Raw genomic sequence first — 23,732 nt, 5'->3', positions numbered from 1 at the left:
GGATATGCATGTCCCCAACAATAAGAATATCATATTTCTTCTTGACAGTAGGAAGAGGAAATTCAAAACCTCCAATAGTGATTGTTGAAATTTTTCTAATAAAATTGATACTGTGGACTTGAGGTTGTTTCCTTGGAAAGTGTACCGTATGCTCATTACCATTAACATGAAAAGTGACATTGCCTTTGGTGAAATCAATAACAGCCCCTGCAGTATTCAAAAAGGGTCTTCCAAGAATAATAGACATACTATCGTCCTCGGGAATATCAAGAATAACAAAGTCCGTTAAAATGGTAACGTTTGCAACCACAACAGGCACATCCTCACACATACCGACGGGTATAGCAATTGATTTATCAACCATTTGCAAAGATATTTCAGTAGGTGTCAACTTATTCAAATCAAGTCTACGATATAAACAGAGAGGCATAACACTAACACTGGCTCCAAGATCACATAAAGCAGCTTTAACATAGTTTCTTTTAATGGAGCATGGTATAGTTGGTACTCCGGGATCTCCTAGTTTCTTAGGTATTCCACCCTTAAAAGTATAATTAGCAAGCATGGTGTAAATTTCAGCTTCCGGTATCTCTCTTTTATTTGTAACAATTTCTTTCATATACTTAGCATAAGGATTCATTGTGAGCATATCAGTTAATCGCATATGCAAAAAGATAGGTCTAATCATTTCAGCAAAGCGCTCAAAATCCTCATCATCCTTTTTCTTAGATGGTTTAGGAGGAAAAGGCATGGGTTTCTGAACCCATGGTTCTCTTTCTTTACCGTGCTTCCTAGCAACAAAGTCTCTCTTATCATAACGTTGATTCTTTGATTGTGGGTTATCAAGATCAACAGCAGGTTCAGTTTCTACCTCATTATCATTGCTAGGTTGAGCATCAACATGAACATCATCATTAACATTATCACTAGGTTCATGTTCATTACCAGATTATGTTTCAGCATCAGAAATAGAGATATCATTGGGATTCTCAGGTGTGTCAATAACAGGTTCACTAGAAGCATGCAAAGTCCTATCATTTTTCTTTTTCTTCCTTTTAGAAGGACTAGGTGCATCAATATTATTTCTTTGAGAATCCTGCTCAATTATCTTAGGATGGCCTTCAGGATACAAAGGTTCCTGAGTCATTTTACCACCTCTAGTCATAACTCTAACATCATTATCATTATTTTTACTATTCAATTCATTGAGCAAATCATTCTGAGCTTTGAGTACTTGTTCTACTTGAGTGGTAACCATAGAAGCATGTTCACTAATAAGTTTTAGTTCACCTTTAACATTAGCCATATAATCACTTAAGAGTTCAATCATATAAGAATTATGTTTCAATTGTATACCAACATAAGCATTAAAATCTTCTTGCTTAACCATAAAGTTATCAAACTCATCTAAGCATTGGCTAGCAAACTTAGTAGGAGGGATTTCAGCTTTATCATATCTATAGAGAGATTTACCTTTACTACCTGTGTCGGGTTATCAAGACCATGTATTTCTTCAACGAGCGGTAAATTAAGACCATGTATTTCTTCAATAGGAGGTAAATTCTTAACATATTCAGCTTTAATACCTTTTTCTATCATAGATTTCTTCGCCTATTGCATATCTTCAGGAATGAGAAATAGAATACCCCTTTTCTTCGGAGTTGGCCCAGGAGTTGGTTCAGGAATTGGATCAGGGATTGGATCAGGAAGTGTCCAATTATTTTCATCAGTCAACATATTATTCAATAGAATTTCAGCTTCATTTGGTGTTCTTTCCCTGAAAACACAACCAGCACAACTATCCAGGTGGTCTCTGGAAGCATCGGTTAGTCCATTAAAAAAGATATCAAGTATTTCATTTTTCTTAAGAGGATGATTAGGCAAAGCATTAAGTAATTGGAGAAGCCTCCCCCAAGCTTGTGGGAGACTCTCTACTTCAATTTGCACAAAATTATATATTTCCCTTAAAGCAGCTTGTTTCTTATGAGCAGGGAAATATTTAGCAGAGAAGTAACAAATCATATCCTGGGGAGTATGCACACAACCAGGAACAAGAGAATTAAACCATATCTTAGCATCACCCTTTAATGAGAACGGAAATATCTTAAGGATATAATAGTAGCGAGTTTTCTCATCATTAGTGAACAGGGTGGCTATATCATTTAATTTAGTAAGATGTGCCACAACAGTTTCAGATTCATAGCCATAGAAAGGATCAGATTCAACCAAAGTAATTATATCAAGGTCGACAGAGAAATCATAATCCTTATCAGTAACAAAGATAGGTGAAGTAGCATAAGCAGGATCATATTTCATTCTAGCATTCAAAGTTTTTTGTTTCAGCTTAGCTAAAAGTTTCTTAAGATCACTTCTATCATTGCAAGCAAGAAAGTCTCTAGCAGTTTCTTCATCCATAACATAACCCTCAGGAACAACAGGTAATTCATATCTAGGGGGAGAATCTTCATCATCACTTTCATCAATATTATCATTTTCAATAATTTCATTCTCTCTAGCCCTAGCAAGTTGTTCATCAAGAAATTTACCAAGTGGCACAGTAGTATCAAGCATAGAAGTAGTTTCATCATAAGTATCATGCATAGCAGAAGTGGCATCATCAATAACATGCGACATATCAGAATTAATAGCAGAAGCAGGTTTAGGTGTCGCAAGCTTACTCAAAACAGAAGGTGAATCAAGTGCGGAGCTAGATGGCAGTTCCTTACCTCCCCTCGTAGTTGAGGGATAAATCTTGGTTCTTGGATCTTTCAAGTTCTTCATAATGATAAGCAGATATAAATCCCAAGTGACTCAAAGAATAGAGCTACGCTCCCCGGCAACGGCGCCAGAAAATAGTCTTGATAACCCACAAGTATAGGGGATCGCAATAGTTTTCGAGGGTAGAGTATTCAACCCAAATTTATTGATTCGACACAAGGGGAGCCAAAGAATATTCTCAAGTATTAGCAGCTGAGTTGTCAATTCAACCACACCTGGAAACTTAATATCTAAAGCAAGGTATTTAGTAGCAAAGTAATATGATAGTAGTGGTAACGATAGCAAAAGTAACGGTAGCAAAAGTAATATTTTGGGGTTTTGTAGTGATTGTAACAATAGCAACGGAAAAGTAAATAAACGAAGAACAATATATGGAAAGCTCGTAGGCAATGGATCGGTGATGGATAATTATGCCGGATGCGGTTCATCATGTAACAGTCATAACATAGGGTGACACAGAACTAGCTCCAATTCATCAATGTAATGTAGGCATGTATTCTGAATATAGTCATACGTGCTTATGGAAAAGAACTTGCATGACATCTTTTGTACTACCCTCCCATGGCAGCGGGGTCCTAGCGGAAACTAAGGGATATTAAGGCCTCCTTTTAATAGAGTACCGGACCAAATCATTAACACATAGTGAATACATGAACTATTCAAACTACGGTCATCACCGGGAGTGGTCCCGATTATTGTCACTTCGGGGTTGCCGGCTCATAACACATAGTAGGTGACTATAGACTTGCAAGATAGGATCAAGAACTCTCAAATATTGATGAAAACATAATAGGTTTAGATCTGTAACCATGGCACTCGGGCCCTAGTGACAAGCATTAAGCATAGCAAAGTCATACCAACATCAATCTCAGAACATAGTGGATACTTGATAACCCACAAGTATAGGGGATCGCAACAGCTTTCGAGGGTAGAGTATTCAACCCAAATTTATTAATTCGACACAAGGGGAGCCAAAGAATATTCTCAAGTATTAGCAGCTGAGTTGTCAATTCAACCACACCTAGAAACTTAGTATCTGTAGCAAAGTGTTTAGTAGCGAAGTAATATGATAGTGATGGTAACGGTAACAAAGGAGTAACTAAAGCAAAGTAATGTTTTTGGTATTTTGTAGTGATTGTAACAATAGCAACGGGAAAGTAAATAAGTGTAAACCAGTATATGGAAAGCTCGTAGGCATCGGATCAATGATGGATAATTATGCCGGATGCGGTTCATCATGTAACAATCATAACATAGGGTGACACAGAACTAGCTCCAATTCGTCAATGTAATGTAGGCATGTATTCCGAATATAGTCATACATGCTTATGGAAAAGAACTTGCATGGCATCTTTTTTCCTACCCTCCCGTGGCAGCGGGGTCCTAATGGAAACTAAGGGATATTAAGGTCTCCTTTTAATAGAGAACCAGAACAAAGCATTAACACATAGTGAATACATGAACTCCTCAAACTACGGTCATCACCGGTAAGTATCCCGATTATTGTCACTTCGGGGTTAATGGGATCATAACACATAATAGGTGACTATAGACTTGCAAGATAGGATCTAGAACTCTCATATTGATGAAAACATAATATAGGTTCAGATCTGAAATCATGGCACTCGGGCCCTAGTGACAAGCATTAAGCATAGCAAAGTCATAGCTACATCAATCTCAGAACATAGTGGATACTAGGGATCAAACCCTAACAAAACTAACTCGATTACATGGTGAATCTCATCCAACCCATCACCGTCCAGCAAGCCTACGATGGAATTACTCACGCACGGCGGTGGGCATCATGAAATTGGTGATGGAGGATGGTTGATGATGACGACGGCGACGAATCCCCCTCTCTGGAGCCCCGAACGGACTCCAGATCAGCCCTCCCGAGAGGTTTTAGGGCTTGGCGGCGGCTCTGTATCATAAAACGCGATGATTTCTTCTCTCTTATTTTTTTTCTCCCCGAAAGCAGTTATATAGAGTTGGAGTTGGAGTTGGAGTCGGGGGGTCTCCATGGGGCCCACGAGGTAGGGGGGCGCGCCCTAGGGTGGGGCACCCTCGTGAGAAGGGTGTGGCCCCCCTGGTCTTCATCTTTGGCGAGGATTTTTTATTATTTATTGTAAGATATCCCTGGAGTTTCAGGTCATTCCGAGAACATTTGTTTTCTACACATAAAACAACATCATGGCAATTCTGCTGAAAACAACGTCAGTCCAAGTTAGTTCCATTCAAATCATACAAGTTAGAGTCCAAAACAAGGGCAAAAGTGTTTGGAAAAGTAGATACGTTGGAGACGTATCAACTCCCCCAAGCTTAAACCCTTGCTTGTCCTCAAGCAATTCAGCTGACAAACTGAAAGAAATAAAGAAAAACTTTTACAAACTCTGTTTGCTCTTGTTGTTGTAAATATGTCAAGCTAGCATTCAAGTTTTCAGCAAAGATTATAACTAACCACATTTGCAATAATTCTCAGGTCTCATGATTACCCATATCAATAGCATAATCAACTAGCAAGCCATAATAATAAATCTTGGATGACAACACTTTCTCAAAACAATCATAATATGATATAACAAGATGGTATCTCGCTAGCCCTTTCTGAGACCGCAAAACATAAATGCAGAGCACCTTTAAAGATCAAGGACTGACTAGACATTGTAATTCATGGTAAAAATAGATCCAATCATAGTCACACCCAATATAAATTAACAGTAATGAATGCAAATGACAGTTGCGCTCTCCAGCTAGTGCTTTTTAATAAGAGGGTGATGACTCAACATAAAAGTAAATAGATAGGCCCTTCGTAGAGGGAAGCAGGGATTTGTAGAGGTGCCAGAGCTCGGTTTTGAAATAGAGGTGAATAACATTTTGAGTGGTATACTTTCATTCTCAACATAACAACCAAGATATGGCGATATCTTCCATGCTACACACATTATAGGCGGTTCCCAAATAGAATGGTAAAGTTTATACTCCCCCTCCACCAACAAACATCAATCCATGGCTTGCTCGAAACAACGAGTGCCTCCAACATACATCAGGTCCCAGTGGGAGTTTTGTTTGCAATTATTTTGATTTAGTTTGCATAAAGCATGGGACTGGGCATCCCGGTGACCAGCCCTTTATCTCGTGAGTGAGGAGTGGAGTCCACTCCTCTTGAGAATAACCCGCCTAACATGGAAGATACATACAACCCTAGTTGATATATGAGCTATTCGAGCATACAAAACAGGATAATTATTTGAAGGTTTAGAGTTTGGCACATACAAATTTACTTGGAACGGCAGGTAGATACCGCATATAGGAAGGTATAGTGGACTCATGTGGAATAACTTTGGGGTTTAAGGAGTTTGGATGCACAAGCAGTATTCCCGCTTAGTACAGGTGAAGGCTAGCATAAGACTGGGAAGCGACCAACTAGAGAGCGACAATAGCCATGTACATGCATTAAAATTAATAAACATTGCATGCAAGCATGAGTAGGATATAATCCACCATGAACATAAATATCGTGAAGGCTATGTTGATTTGTTTCAACTACATGCGTGAACATGTGCCAAGTCAAGTCACTTAAATCATTCAGAGGAGGATACCACCCTATCATACCACATCATAACCATTTTAATAGCATGTTGGCACGCAAGGTAAACCATTATAACTCATAGCTAATCAAGCATGGCATAAGCAACTATGATCTCTAATTGTCATTGCAAACATGTTTATTCATAATGAGCTGAATCAAGAACGATGAACTCATCATATTTACAAAAAAAAGAGGTCGAGTTCGTACCAGCTTTTCTCATCTCAGTCAGTCCATCATATATCATCATAATTGCCTTTCACTTGCACGACCGAACGATGTGAATAATAATAAGAGTGCACGTGCATTGGACTAAGCTGGAATCTGCAGGCATTCAATAAACAGGAGAAGACAAGGCAATATGGGCTCTTCTGTCAGATAAACAATAATGCATAAAAGAGCCACTTCAACAATTTAATCATGATCTTCTCCTACTGACCCCCAAAGAAAGAAAAGAAATAAAACTATTTACACGGGAAAGCTCCCAACAAGCAAAAGAACAGGAGATATTTTTGGGTTTTATTTTTAATTACTACTAAAGGCATGGAAAGTAAATTAATTAAAAGTTACAACTATTTTTTTGGTTTTCTTAAGGTTTATTAAACACACAAGAAGAAAGCATAAAAGTAAATAAACTAGCATGGATGATACAATGAAAAACTATGAGCACCGACATCTAGCAATGAGTGTGCGTGAACATAAATGTAATGTCGGTGAGAAATACGTACTCCCCCAAGCTTAGGCTTTTGGCCTAAGTTGGTCTATGGCCACGGCTGGCCTGGCTGATATCCATAATAATAGTTGTTGGGGTTGTACCGTGATGCAGCAGCTATCGCCTCCTGAGCTGCAGCGTGGCGACGAGCAGCCTCCGCTCTCCTCTCGTACTCATCTGCCTCCTCTCTGGTAATAGTATATCCTCCTCTTGCCTGATAATCAAAGAAAGCAAGAGCAGGGAGAGTAATATGGACAGCACGGCGTCTATCAAAGATTAGTCGGTACTGGAGAGGTGATTCGTTCCTCTCGAAAAAATGGTGGGAAACCATAGAATCAAAATCTAAATAAGCAGGAGGCAACTCCATGTCTCCTTCACGAACGTCTATCTCAAGAAATTTAGCTAAGCGGGTTGCATAAATTCCTCCAAAGAAATCTCCATTATGTCTATTATGATGCAACCTACGAGCTACAATGGCTCCCATATGATAAGATTGGTCTCCTGACACAGCACTCCTGAGAATGCTAAGGTCAGGGACACACATGTGACATGCTTCATCCTTAGCATTTATGCACCTACCTATGAAGAGAGCAAAATAATGTATAGCAGGAAAGTGAATGCTCCCTATGGTAGCTTGCGTTATATCTCTAGATTCCCCTATAGTTATACTAGCAAGAAAGTTTCTAAATTCAGATTTAGGGGGATCCCTAACACTACCCCATTGTGGAAGTTTGCAAGCAAAAGTGAAATCCTCTAAGTCCATGGTATAAGATTTGTCATAAAGATCAAACATGACTGAAGGAGAATTACGCGAAGATGAATACTCAAACCTCCTCACAAAAGAGCTTCTGAGCTCATGATACTGGGTGGCATTTGTCTGCCTCAAAGTCCTCAAGACCGGCATTATGCAAATATGCGTTAAATTCTTCTTTAATTCCTGCATGATGCATAAAATTTTCAGAAGGCCGCTCACAAGGACGCACTGGAGCGTCTCTTGGTGGCTCTTCGTCAGCGTCACGCATTGCAAGCCTGGGTCCTTGCTTCCTTGAAGGACCACCTTGGAACATTTTCCTAAACATATTTCTTCCTCTGAAAAATTCTGAAATTTTTTAGTAACTTCAAAATAAAAGTAAACCAAACTCAATAATATTGATAGCAACTACTCCTATAAGTGCCTAGGGCCTATATCATGCATCAAAACTACTTTTGACCATATAAATTTGACATGCAAGCTCAAGAACAGGGTCACCTAAGCAACACAAATTTGCAATGAATAAAGCACTAGAACAAAAACTAATTGGACCAATGGAGGAGTCACATACCAAGGAACAATCTCCCCAAGCAGTTTTGTGAGAGGTGCTTTGAGCAAGGAGATCGAAAATGGCAGCAAAACGAGCTTGGACTCGGGTTTGAGCTGGCTTTTCATGTTTGGGGGAGGAAGATGAAGTGTGTGGCTGAAAGAATAAGTGGAGGAGGGCCACCGTGGGCCCACGAGGCAAGGGGCGCGCCCTCCACCCTCGTGGCAAGGTGGTTGGCCCCCCTGGTGTGTATTTTGTTCCATAAATCCTCAAATTTTCTATAAAAAATCATATTTAATTTTTCAGGGCATTTGGAGAACTTTTATTTTTGAGGTATTTTTATATTGCATGGATAATCAGATAACAGACAAAAAATTATTTATTTTCACTTTATTTCAACTAAATAATAGAAAGTATAGAGAGGGTACAGAAGGTTGTGCTTCTAGTTTCATCCATCTCATGCTCGTCAAAAGGAATCCACTAACAAGGTTAATCAAGTCTTGTTAACAAACTCATTCCGATTAACATGAAACCGGAGAAATTTCAAATAACACTAGGTTAATTCAACGGGGATATGTACATCCCCAATAATAAGTATATCATATTTCTTCTTGACAGTAGGAAGAGGAAATTCAAAACCTCCAAATATAATCGATGGAATTTTTCCGATAGAATTGATACTATGAACTTGAGGTTGTTTCCTCAGAAAGTGTACCGTATGCTCATTACCATTAACATGAAAAGTGACATTGCCTTTGTTGCAATCAATAACAGCCCCTGTGGTATTAAGAAAAGGTCTTCCAAGAATAATAGACATACTATCGTCCTTGGGAATATCTAGAATAACAAAGTCCGTTAAAATAGTAACATTTGCAACTACAACAGGCACATCCTCACAAATACCGACATGTATAGCAGTTGATTTATCAGCCATTTGCAAAGATATTTCAGTAGGTGTCAACTTATTCAAATCAAGTCTACGATATAAAGAGAGAGGCATAACACTAACACCGGCTCCAAGATCACATAAAGCAGTTTTAACATAATTTATTTTAATGGAGCATGGTATAGTAGGTGCTCTTGGATCTCCAAGTTTCTTTGGTATTCCACCCTTCAAAGTGTAATTAGCAAGCATGGTGGAAATTTCAGCTTTCGGTATCTTTCTTTTATTTGTAATAATATCTTTCATGTACTTAGCATAAGGATTTGTTTTGAGTATATCAGTTAATCGCATACGCAAAAATATAGGTCTAATCATTTCAGCAAAGCGCTCAAAATCCTCATCATCCTTTTTCTTGGATGGTTTGGGAGGAAAAGGCATGGGTTTCTGAACCCAAGGCTCTCTTTCTTTACCATGTTTCCTAGCAACGAAGTATTTCTTATCATAACGTTGATTCTTTGATTGTGGGTTATCAAGATCAACAGCAGGTTCAATTTCTACATCATTATCATTACTAGGTTGAGCATCATTATGAACATCATCATTAACATTTTTATTAGGTTCATGTTCATTACCAGATTGTGTTTAAGCATCAGACATAGAGATATCATTTGGATTATCAGGTGGTTCAGCAATAGGTTCACTAGAAGTTTGCACAGTTCTATCATTTTTCTTTTTCTTCCTTTTAGAAGAATTAGGTGCATCAATATTATTTCTCTGAGAATCTTGCTCAATTATCTTAGGGTGGCCTTCAGGATACAAAGGTTCCTGAGTCATTCTACCAGTTCTAGTAGCCACTTTAACATCATAATCATTTTTCTTACTATTCATCTCATTGAGCAATTCCTTTTGAGCTTTAAGTACTTTTTCTACTTGAGTGGTAACCATAGAGGCATGTTTGCTAACAAGTTTAAGTTCACCTCTAATATTAGCCATATAATCACCCAAGTATTTAACCATATCAGCATCCTGTTTTAATTGTCTACCAAAATAAGCATTGAAGTCTTCTTGTTTAAACATAAAATTATCAAACTCATCCAAGCATTGACTAGCAATTTTAGCAGGAGGGATTTCATCTTTATCATATCTATAGAGAGAATTTACCTTTACTACCTGTGTCGGGTTATCGGGGTCTGGAGGTTCTTCAATAAATAAAGGATTAAGATCATATGTTTCTTCAACACGCGGTAAATTAAGACCATGTATTTCTTCAATAGGAGGTAAATTCTTAACATCTTCAGCTTTAATACCTTTTTCTTTCATAGATTTCTTTGCCTCTTGCATATCTTCAGGACTGAGAAATAGAATACCTCTCTTCTTCGGAGTTGGTTTAGGAATAGGATTATTAATTGGAGCAGGAGTTGCTCCGGAGCTGGCTCCGGAGGTGTCCAATTATTTTCATTTGTCAACATATTATTCAATAAGATTTCAGCTTCATCCGGTGTTCTTTCCTTGAAAAGAGAACCAGCACAACTATCCAGGTAATCTCTAGAAGCATCGGTTAGTCCATTGTAAAAGATATCAAGTATTTCATTTTTCTTAAGAGGATGATCAGGCAAAGCATTAAGTAACTTGAGAAGCCTCCCCCAAGCTTGTGGGAGACTCTCTTCTTTAATTTGCACAAAGTTGTATATTTCCTTTAAAGCAGCTTGTTTCTTATGAGCAGGGAAATATTTAGCAGAGAAGTAATAGATCATATCCTGGGGACTACGCACACAACCAGGATCAAGAGAATTAAACCATATCTTAGCATCACCCTTTAATGAGAACGGAAATATTTTAAGGATATAAAAGTAGCGAGATCTCTCATCATTAGTGGACAGGGTGGCTATATCATTTAATTTAGTAAGATGTGCTACAACAGTTTCAGATTCATAGCCATGAAAAGGATCAGATTCAACCAAAGTAATTATATCAGGATCAACAGAGAATTCATAATCCTTATCAGCAACACAGATAGGTGAAGTAGCAAAAGCAGGGTCAGGTCTCATCCTAGCATTTAGAGATTGCTTATTCCATTTAGCTAATAACCTTTTGAGTTCATATCTATCTTTGCAAGCTAAAATAGCTAAAGAAGCATCTTGATCAAATAAATAACCCTCGGGAATAACAAGTGATTCTTCATCATCACTTTCATCTTCATAATCAGATTCAATATTTTAAATTCCTCTAGCCCTAGTAATTCGTTCCTCGAGAAAATCACTAAGTGGCATAGTAGTATCAGGCATAGAGGTAGTTTCATCATAAGCATCATGTATAACACAAGTAGCATCATCAATAACATGCGACATATCAGAACGAATAGCAGAAGCAGGTTTAGGTGTCGCAAGCTTACTCATAACAAAAGGTGAATCAAGTGCAGAGCTAGATGGCAGTTCCTTACCTCCCCTCGTAGTTGAGGGATAGATCTTGGTTTTTGGATCTCTCAAGTTCTTCATAGTGATAAACAGATATAAATCCCAAGTGACTCAAAGAATAGAGCTATGCTCCCCGGCAGCGGCGCCAAAAATTAGTCTTGATAACCCACAAGTATAGGGGATCGCAACAGCTTTAGAGGGTAGAGTATTCAACCCAAATTTATTGATTCGACACAAGGGGAGCCAAAGAATATTCTCAAGTATTAGCAGCTGAGTTGTCAATTCAACCACACCTGGAAACTTAGTATCTACAGCAAAGTGTTTAGTAGCAAAGTAATATGATAGTGATGGTAACGGTAACAAAGGAGTAACTAAAGCAAAGTAATGTTTTTGGTATTTTGTAGTGATTGTAACAATAGCAACGGGAAAGTAAATAAGCGTAAACCAGTATATGGAAAGCTCGTAGGCATCGGATCAATGATGGATAATTATGCCGGATGCGGTTCATCATGTAACAATCATAACATAGGGTGACACAGAACTATCTCCAATTCTTCAATGTAATGTAGGCATGTATTCTGAATATAGTCATACGTGCTTATGGAAAAGAACTTGCATGACATCTTTTGTCCTACCCTCCCGTGGTAGCGGGGTCCTAATGGAAACTAAGGGATATTAAGGTCTCCTTTTAATAGAGAACCGAACAAGCATTAACACATAGTGAATACATGACACTCCTCAAACTACGGTCATCACCGGTAAGTATCCCGATTATTGTCACTTCGGGGTTAACGGATCATAACACATAATAGGTGACTATAGACTTGCAAGATAGGATCAAGAACTCTCATATATTCATGAAAACATAATAGGTTCAGATCTGAAATCATGGCAATCATGGCACTCGGGCCCTAGTGACAAGCATTAAGCATAGCAAAGTCATAGCAACATCAATCTCAGAACATAGTGGATACTAGGGATCAAACCCTAACAAAACTAACTCGATTACATGGTGAATCTCATCCAACCCATCACCGTCCAGCAAGCCTACGATGGAATTACTCACGCACGGCGGTGAGCATCATGAAATTGGTGATGGAGGATGGTTGATGATGACAACGGCGACGAATCCCCCTCTCCGGAGCCCCGAACGGACTCCAGATCAGCCCTACCGAGAGGTTTTAGGGCTTGGCGGCCGCTCCGTATCGTAAAACGCGATGATTTCTTCTCTCTTATTTTTTTTCTCCCCGAAAGCAGTTATATAGAGTTGGAGTTGGAGTCGGGGGGTCTCCAGGGGGCCCACAAGGTAGGGGGGGCGCCCCCCACCCTTGTGAGAAGGGTGTGGGCCCCCTGGTCTTCATCTTTTGCGAGGATTTTTTGTTATTTATTGTAAGATATCCCGTGGAGTTTCAGGTCATTCCGAGAACTTTTGTTTTCTGCACATAAAACAACATCAGGGCAATTCTGCTGAAAACAGCGTCAGTCCGGGTTAGTTCCATTCAAATCATACAAGTTAGAGTGCAAAACAAGGGCAAAAGTGTTTGGAAAAGTAGATACGTTGGAGACATATCAATACTAGGGATCAAACCCTAACAAAACTAACTCGATTACATGATAAATCTCATCCAATCCATCACCATCCAGCAAGCCTACAATGGAATTACTCACGCACGGCGGTGAGCATCATGAAATTGGTGATGGAGGAAGGTTGATGATGACGATGGTGACGGATTCCCCTCTCCGGAGCCCCGAACGGACTCCAGATCAGCCCTCCCGAGAGAGCTTAGGGCTTGGCGGCGGCTCTGTATCGTAAAACGCGATGAATCCTTCTCTCTATTTTTTTTCTCCCCGAAAGTGAACATATGGAGTCAGGGTTGAGGTCGGTGGAGCGTCAGGGGGCCCACGAGGCAGGGGGCGCGCCCAGGGGGTAGGGCGCGCCCCCCACCCTCGTGGACAAGTGGAGGCCCCCATGACGTGGACGCTTCTTCCAGTATTTTTATATATTCCAAAATAATTCTCCGTTGATTTTTAGTTCATTCCAAGAACTTTTATTTCTGCACAAAAATAACATCATGGCAATTCTGCTGAAAACAGCGTCAGTCCGGGTTAGTTCCATTCAAATCATGCAAGTTAGAGTCCAAAACAAGGGCAAAAGTGTTTGGAAAAGTAGATACGACAGAGACGTATCAATGAGTACAATAAAGAGCCAACCATGGAGCGGTATACCTTTTGATCGAAGTCAATGCCATTTTCATCAGTGGATAGATGGCCATTTGTGGGCATAGGGATTTTGACTCCTTTGCAGTCTTGCATGCCGAATTTCCTCAATACATCCTTGAGGTATTTCTCCTGAGATATGAAGATGTCATTTCGTTGTTGACGAATCTGAAGACCTAAGAAGAATTTCAATTCTCCTATCATAGACATTTGATATTCTTCACTCATCATATAGGCAAATTCACCACTGTAACATTGGTCAGTACAGCCAAAGATGATATCATCAACATATATTTGGCACACGAATAGTTCATCACCATAAGCTTTCGTGAAAAGAGTAGGGTCAAGTGAATCGGGTTTGAAGCCTTTCTTCATGAAGAATTCCTTCAAAGTATCATACCACGCCCGAGGGGCCTGCTTGAGGCCATAGAGGGCCTTATTGAGTCTGAAGACTTTGTCAGGATGCTTTGGATCCTCAAAACCTGGGGGTTGAGCAACATATACTTCTTCCTCAAGCTTACCATTGAGGAATGCACTTTTCACATCCATTTGATATAAGATGATATTATGATGGTTAGCATAAGCAAGTAATATGCAAATAACCTCAAGTCTAGCAACAGGTGCAAAAGTTTCATCGAAATCAATTCCTTCAACCTGTGTGTAGCCTTGAGCTACCAGTCATGCCTTATTCCTCACCACAAGGCCATTTTCATCTTGCTTGTTGCGGTAGATCCATTTTGTGTCGATGATATTGTGCTTGCGAGTATCTGGTCGCTTGACAAGTTCCCACACATTCTTGAGCTTGAACTGATATAATTCCTCTTGCATCGCTTGAATCCACTCAGGCTCTAGAAATGCTTCATCTACCTTAGTGGGCTCTATGATGAACACGAAAGCAAAGTGCCCACAAAAGTTAAGACAAATGTGAAGCTTTTGAGCGTGTGAGAGGACCTGGTGCTTTGATGTCGTTGATGATTCTATCAATCTGCACTTCATTAGCAACGCGATGATGAGCTGGTTGACGATGAGGAATTTGCTCAGCATTTTCTTCAGAGCTATTTTCTTCAGGTGCACCAGCATGATGTTCTTCACGATCTGGAATGACTTCTTCAGCAGATTCTTTGGTAGGAATGACATCCTCAGTAGCCTTGAACTTAATAGATTCCTCAGGTGATATTTCATCTAGCACAGGAGGTAGGTGCTCTCTTTGAGAGCCATTAGTTTCATCGAACCGCACATCTACAGTTTCAACAACCTTGTGGTGATAGGTGTTGAAGACTCTGTAGGTGTGCAAGTCCTTACCATAACCAAGCATAAAACCTACATGTGCTTTCAGTGCAAATTTAGAATTGTGATGAGGATCTCTAATCCAACATTTAGCACCGAAGACTTTGAAATAAATCACATTGGGTTTCTTGTCCGTGAGGAGTTCATATGAGGTCTTTCTGAAGAATTTGTGAAGATATACCCTGTTGATGATGTGGCACGTAGTATCAATTGCCTTAGGCCAGAAGCGAGAAGGCATCTTGTACTCATCAAGCATAGTGCGAGCCATCTCAACAAGAGTCCTGTTCTTGCGCTCCACGACGCCATTCTGTTGAGGAGTATAAGGAGCAGATAACTCATGTGTAATACCAAGTTCATCAAGATAGTCATCAAGACCAGTGTTCCTGAACTCAGTTCCATTGTCACTTCTGATGTGCTTGATCTTCACACCAAAGTTGGTTGAAGTCCTCAAGGAAAATCGTTTGAAGACTTCCTGCACTTTAGTTTTGTAAGTGATGATATGCACCCATGTATAACGAGAATAGTCATCAACAATGACAAAGCCATATAAAGATGCAACATTGGTAAATGTGGCATAATGAGTAGGGCCAAAGAGATCCATGTGAAGCAATTCAAATGGACAAGTGGTAGTCATGATGGTATTTGAGGGATGCTTAGCCTTGGTCATCTTTCCGGCTTCACAAGCTCCACACAAATGGTCCTTGAGGAATTTGACACCCTCGATGCCGATGACATGCTTCTTCTTCGCGAGCGTGTGCAAGTTCCTCATGCCAGCATGACCAAGTCGTCGATGCCATAGCCAGCCTTCTGAAGCTTTTGCAAGTAGACATGTGGCAGGTTGTGGTCCTGTAGAGAAATCAACAATATACAAATCTCCTCTCCTAAAGCCTTCGAAGACTTTGGAATTATCATCTTCCATGATCACAACACAATGATACTTGCCAAACACAACAACCATACTAAGATCACAAAGCATTGAGACAGACATGAGGTTGAACCCTAATGACTCGACAAGCATGACTTTGTCCATGTGTCGATCCTTTGAGATTGCAACCTTACCTAGACTCAATACCTTGCTTTTCCCTTTGTCAGCGTAGGTGATATGCTTCAGATGCGATGGAGAGCAGTGTCCATCAATAAGCTCTTGTCACCAGTCATGTGATTTGTACATCCAGTATCGAGGACCCACTCAGTGGCTTTGGGTTGATCATCCTGCAAATGAATTAGTGCAGCTTACGAACTCATGTACTTCATCACTGAAGAATATGACATCAAATTCATTAGATCAATTTCATCAAGCGATAGAACAGGTAAAGTAGTATGAGGATGTGAGAAATGAAAATTCATTTCTTCATGATTAGCTTGCGTCCTTTCAAGCATATTCAGGTCTCCAACAAATTCTTTAGACGTTTAGGTTCGTTTGGAGACCTGACCCTGCATAAGAGGTTACTTCTTTTTCTTCACCACCCACATCTGGAGGGGTGGCAAAGAGTTCATCATTCTGTGAGCTCCATAAGAGAAAGGTGGCATAGATGCCAATCCACTTCGTTTCACATAAGAGGGGTTAGGGTAAGCATATGAGTAAGCAGAGAAATTCTTCGAGGATTTATGAACATAATGATTTGAAGAATAATGCACATATCCATAACCCTTAGTCTTTCCCTGCAAAACAGAAGTGTTAGCATGATGATGTTCATATGAGGACTTTGATCCATGTGAGGAATGTGGTCCATATGAGGACTTGGATCCATATGAAGACTTTGGTCCATATGAAGAATTTGATCTAGGGTTCCTATTCTTCACATGTGGTGTCATGATGACATTCACCTGAAGACTTTCAAGGAACCTTTTGGGAACCCAGATTTTCTTCATAGGAGGACCGTTCCTGCAGTTAGTGCCAAGATATCTAGAAAATACTTTACCATTCTGATTTTTGAACAATTTATAATTGGAGTCAAATGACTCATCAGAAGAATATGAAGATTCACATGTAAAGCCAGATAAAGTAGATGGATCCACTGAAGGTCCCTTTGCAGCAACCCATGAGGTTTTGGGATACAGCTCAGGTTTCTAGTAGGTCCCATCAACATTGAGTTTCCTCTCAAAGGCAATACCCTCTTTCCTAGGGTTCCTGTTGAGGATCTGCTTCTTAAGCACATCACAAAGAGCCTGATGCCCTTTGAGGATTTTGTACATGCCTGTCACATACAATTCCTTCAGCCCTGCATGGTCAGTGATACTAGCAGCATCCTCAGATGAGGAATTAGTGATAGTAGAGACAGTTGAAGAATTTGCAGCAATAGAAGCATTTAAACTTTCAGGTCAAGAATTAGCAGATTCACGTTCAATGCACTTCAAACATGGAGGAATAAATTCTTCCTGAGCAGCGCTGATCTGTTGAGCAAGTAATGAATCACGCTCCTTTTGAAGATCTTCATAACTCACTCTTAACTGCTCAAGATCTTGCTTTCATTGCAGAAAATCATAAGAAAGCTTCTCATGATCAGATAAGAGAGTGTTATGATGACTCTGAAGATTATCAAACTTAGTCTGAAGTCTCTGAAGATTTTCAGTCAAAGTTTTAGTGCGATCCATTTCTTCACCCAACATATCATTGCTTTTGTCTAGCATATTTTGAACCTTTTCAAGAGCCTTTTGTTGTTTCACAGCAATCTTAGCAAGTTTAGAATAGCTAGGCTTGAGGTTTTCATCAGATTCATCCTCACTTGATTCAGAGGAGGGATATTTGAGTACCTTTGCACATTTTGCCATGAAGCAATAGGTGGGAGCATAGTCATCATCGCCATTATCAGTAGTGTTGGGGAGGTACTTTTCCTTAGAGTTGAAGATCGACTTGCTGAAGAACGCAGTAGCGAGGGCTAGGCTCGCCACACCAGAGTCCGACTCCTCATATGCCTCCTGTCACATCCCTAGCTTCTGGTAATGCTCTAGGCTAGCTTCATGTGTGCATCATGTCTATATTCCGAAAGTTGAAATGAGGAAATTGAAAGCCTCAGAAATCATTTTAATAAAAGGGCAAGAAACCCTAAAATTGCAATCAGTAAATCCAAAATGCCCTAGAAATAGCTCTGACAATTTTGGCAAGAGTTATAAATCAAACCAAAATTTTGGAACATTTCTAAGGGATTATTTGGGCTCTGATTTTAAATCAATATTCTATTTGAATTTGGAGTTATATTCATAATATATAATGAATATATTTTCAAATGCCCTGAGACATTTTATGTATATGAGGAGTAGACCTTAAGTGACATAAAATTATCCAGGGGAGTTTTGGCACTGTTTTCAAATTTGTTTGAATTTGAATTCAGTGGCAATTAAACAAAACAAAACAGAAACAAAAGAAAAAGAAAGCCCACCGGGCCTCTTACCCGCACCTACCTGGTCCAGCCCACCTACCCCCACCGCATCGTCTTCCTCCTGCCAGTAGGAGCAGGTGCTTGTCGACGCACCGCAGCTACGGCGACCTCCTGCTTCGCGCTGGAGGCCCGTCCTTCTCCCCGATACCGCGTTTGGAGACGCCCAGAGACCCCCTGACCTCTCTCTCTCCCTCACCCGCAACCTCTCCCCTCCCCTGGCTCTCTCTCTCACCGACCGAGCGCCACCATCGCTGCCCCTCGCTGCCCTCGCGGCCACAGCCCACCCCTTGCCTCCCTAGCCGTCCAACCGCTCCGCCAAGATGTCGCGGGCCTATCCATCAAAGCAAGCGAGCTCGGGACACGCTGCTCCGTCGCCATCGTCTTCGTCTTCAACGTCGGCCACCGAAGGGAGCCGCCATCGATCTGTCGCCTGTCGGTCGTCCCCGAGCTCTTCGAGCCCCAGTTCTACTCCCTGTGAGGCCGCCGTCGTTTCCCCTCTCTCCTCTCTGTTAATTTCGTCCCCTTGACCCGATCCCCATCGACGCCGTACTCCGGCCGCCGCCCAACTCGCCGTCCCTGCCATTGCACGCCACCCCAGCGCCGCCCGAGGCCACCAACGGACGCGCCTCGTTACGCCGCTTCCAACGCGCCCGGCCGCGCGACCTCTCGTTGCCGGAGTTAGCCGGGCGAGCAACCTCGCCGTGCTCTGTTTACGCCGGTGGTTATAACGCTGGCGATGATGACGTGGACGCGTCATTAGCGGCTAATTGAACCACTAACTAACCCCCCTGGCTCGCTGACATGCGGGCCCCGCTGCCTAACTAACCAGCTAACAAAATAGATTAAGATTAATCTAAACGCAGTGGCCCCACGCGTCACCGTTGACCTCGCTGACGTGGCCGCTGACCGGACCCACCTGTCTGTGACACTAAATGTCACTGGGTCACTGGCCAGTGGGTCCCACTGGTCAGGTTTGACCAGGACCGTGCCCCGTTGACCTGCTAACGTCATGACGATGTCATGCTGATGCAGTAATTAATTTTTGTTTTAAAACAATTCAGGAAATTCCAGAAAATGACTTAAACTTCAAAAAATCATAGAAATTAAACCGTAACTCCAAATGAAATAATTTATATATGAAAAATTATCAGAAAAATTCAAGGAATCTGTTTATGGCATTTTCATGCATGTTAGAACAACTTATGGCTGCTGTTTAGGCCAATTCACATAAATGGAATTTAAACTCTCACATATGGAGTTTGAATTTGAACCTAGGGTTCAAACCAACTCCATTTAACATGTTGCTAGTTGCATTAGCTCAAACCACAGCATATTGACATGTCATGATCATGCATCATATTGTGCATTGCATTGATTGTGTTTCTTTCTCTGTTGCCGGTATTTGTCCCCTCTCAATAGACATTGTTTCGACGTTGTGATCGTTGACACTGATGAAGAATCAATGCTATCTTCAGAAGTGCCAGGCAAGAAAAACCCCCTTGTTCATTCCGATACAATCCCACTCTCTCGCTCCTGCTATCTTTTACTGCATTAGGACAACAATGATTCATCTATTACTTGCTGCGGTAGTTGAACCCCTTATCCTCTGCATGACCTGCCATTGCCACAGTAAATAGATGAAACCCACTAGCATGAGTAGGGGTTGTTTGAGCCCTGATGTGCCTACTCATTCATGTTTGTTTGTCATGCCTGCTATTGCATAGAGTTGTGTCAGGTCTGGTTCATCGGGGATGAATCGGAGGTGTGTAAACATGTCCTGCGGTGTGTGAGCTAAGTGTGTGAACACGATTTGGTAAAGGTAGCGGTGAGAGGCCATGTAGGAGTACATGGTGGGTTGTATCACTGAAACCATCCTCAGGAACTGAGTTTTGTGTTTGTGATCCATGAAACAGCTACTACCACACATTGGGCCCTGAAATATGACCCCGCTCGACTTATTGACCCCTCTCGTCCTCTGTCCAGGAGTTGCAACTAGTTTCTGGTGTTTGTAGGTTATGTCTTGGCGGCCGTGCATAGCGCTGACCCTAGGGGTGGGCTATGATGCGGTAGATACATTGTGGCCGGGTATGCTGGGCGCCCATTTGGCGTCTCGGGACCCTGTACACATCGTTTGGGGCCGTTGAGGACACCCCGGCCGGATTTCCTTGCAGATGGAACCCGAATAGGCGATAAACCTGGACTAGAGACTTGTGTGGTTAGTCAGGTTGTGGTCTACACCCACGTCAGCTTTCGCTTGAAGTCTGCCGAGCACATGTCGTGTGCAGACACTAAGTGGTGGAAACATGTGTGATGAAGTACACCCCTGCAGGGTTATAAATGATCTATTCGAATAGCCGTGTCCGCGGTAAAGGACTTCTGGGTTGCCTATAACAGTTCATAGACAAGTGAAGTGGATACTCTAAAACTCGCAAGATAAGTGTGAGTGCTATGGATGGCCTTCTCGTAGGGAGACGGGAGCGGATCCATAGTGGTGTATTGAATGGTGAATATGTGGACTCGTGTGCGCCACCTCAAAGAGTTGCTTGCTGTCATAGTTCAGGTTAGCCACTGAGTCAAAGCTGGCTTGCTGCAGTTAAACTCCACTACCCCTTGTTGATACCGATGTATACGTAGTTAGTTCTGATGTAAGTCTTCCTAGGTACATTTGTACTCATGTTTGCTTAATTTATGTTTTGTAGAGAGACTTCAGTCTCGCTAGTAGTACCACGTGGACTTCGACGTTTAGCTTGATACCTCAACTACGATCTTGTGCCCTTGGCAGCATCTGGTAGATAGTCAGACTTCTTAGCCTTTTTCATTTGTAGATGTCTGTACTCAGACATGTTAAGCTTCCATATGTGTTTGATTTGTATGCTATGATTATTGGGTCATGAGACCCATGTTTGTAATATCTCGCTCCTCAGAGCCTAATGAATAAATACTTGAGTTGTAGAGTTATGTTGTGATGCCATGTTGTATTTACACATATTGAGCATATTGTGTGTGTGATTGAAATGCTTGGTATGTGTAGGATCCGACAATCTAGTTGTTTATCCTTGGCAGCCTCTCTTATGGGGAAATGTAGTCTAGTGCTTCCATGAGCCATAGTAGTCCGCTACAGCCTGGTTCACCGGAGTCCTGTTAGCCCAGCACTACTGCTCAGGACACTTGACTGGCCGGCATGTGTTTCACTTCGTTCCTGTGTCTGTCCCTTCGGAGAAATGTCACGCGGTGACATCCGGAGTCCTGCCTAGCCTGCTACAGCCCGGGTTCCCGGAGTCCTGTTAGCCCAGTGCTACAGCCCGAATTCACACGCTGCTGACCGACATGCTCGATGTGATTCATGTATGCCTGTCCCCATAGGTTGGTGCCGTTTTGGGTTCACGACTAGCCATGTCGGCCTGGGTTCCCTGTCATATGGATGCTAGCGACACTATCATATACGTGAGCCAAAAGGCGCAAACGGTCCCGGGCCATGGTAAGGTGACACCCGTGGGAATACCATGCGTGAGGCCGCAAAGTGATATGAGGCGTTACCGGCTAGATCGATGTGACTTGGAATCGAGGTCCTAACACCTCCTCTTCCTCATTTTCCTCAGATTCAGCCTCAGAGTCCATTTCGTTGCCAATGAATGCTCGAGCCTTCTTGGAGCTGCTCTTCTTGTGAGACGAAGACCTTGAAGGTTTTGATGAAGAGGACTTTGAAGATGTCTTCTTCTTCTTTGAATCAGCAGAACTGTAGTCCTTGTACTTCTTCTTCTTTGATTCCTTTTCCCACTGAGGACAATCTTGAATGTAGTGACCGGGTTTCTTGCATTTGTGGCAAAGTCTCTTCTTGTAATCACGGGATGAGGAATCTGAGCTTAAGTCAACACTTCTTGAGGATTTTCCAAAACGACCACATCTTCAGAACTTCTGGAATTTCCTCATGAGCATTGCTAGCTCCTGGCTCAGTTCTTCAGGATCACCAAGGCTGCTACCAGAATCTTCACCTTCAGATTCAGACACTGCCTTGGCCTTCAGAGCTCCTGATCTGCCATAGCTCGGTCCATAGAGATCTCTCTTCTCAGCAATCTGGAACTCATGAGTGTTTAACCTCTCGAGGATATCAGCGGGATCAAGTGACTTGTAGTCTGCATGTTCTTGTATCATCAGTGCAAGGGTGTCAAATAAGGAATCAAGCGATCGAAGCAATTTCTTCACCACCTCGTGGTCGGTGATGTCAGAGGCACCAAGTGCTTGAAGCTCATTTGAAATGTCAGTGAGGCGATCAAAGGTTTGCTGAACATTTTCATTATTGAGTCTTTTGAAGTGGTTGAAGAGATTGCGAAGACCGTCAACTCGAGAGTCACGTTGTGTTGAGACTCCTTCGTTAACTTTGGACAGCTTGTCCCAGATAAGGTTTGTTGTCTCTGAAGCACTCACTCTGCCATACTGCCCTTTGCTCAGATGGCCACATATGATGTTCTTCGCTTGAGAGTTGAGTTGCTTGAATCTCTTCACATCAGTAACGTTGATGGTAGGAGTGACAGAGGGAACGCCATTTTCCACAATGTACTAGAGATCGGTGTCAATTGCCTCAAGATGCATGCGCATCTTATTCTTCTAGTAGGGGTAGTCCGTCCCAGCGAAGGTAGGACACCCGGCAGAGACCTTGATCATACCTGCGGTCAACATAACTAAAACTCTAGGCGGTTAAACCAAAATCACCAGAACAAGGGAGTACCTTGCTCTGATACCAATTGAAAGTGCGTTAAGTCAACTAGAGGGGGTGAATAGGTGATTTTTATGAATTCTTCACTAGGAATTTCAGGGTGAGGAAATTCCTAAGCAAAGAACTACTTGCAGCGGAATATATGCAGACATGACACAACATACACATGGACATCATGATGAATTGGAAAAAAACATAGAGTACAGAAAGTGTAAGCAAAGGATACAATAGGGTGAAGACAAACAGACTGAAGAAATTGAACTGAGGAAATTGAGAAAGTCTTCTGTCAAAGCCTCAAACAGATATGAACAAGCACACAACACAGTAATGAGGAAATGGAAGGGTTGAGGAAATAGAACCAGTTAGCTCGGTGAAGACAATGATTTAGTAGACCAGTTCCAACTAATGTGATAGTTGTACGTCTGGTTGGAGCTGCTAGGTATTTAAACCTAAGGACACATAG

General features: G+C 41.6%; 1 pseudogene; it reads right to left on the bottom strand.

Annotated features, from left to right (window-relative positions):
* Positions 1 to 22,707, bottom strand: part of LOC125532764 — a 58,895-nt pseudogene extending 36,188 nt beyond the window's left edge.
* Between the last annotated feature and the right edge of the window lie 1,025 nt (positions 22,708 to 23,732).

This window comes from Triticum urartu, chromosome 1 (genome assembly GCF_003073215.2).
Source record: "Triticum urartu cultivar G1812 chromosome 1, Tu2.1, whole genome shotgun sequence".
NCBI lineage: Eukaryota > Viridiplantae > Streptophyta > Magnoliopsida > Poales > Poaceae > Triticum > Triticum urartu.
This window is presented reverse-complemented; position numbering and strand designations above follow the sequence as displayed.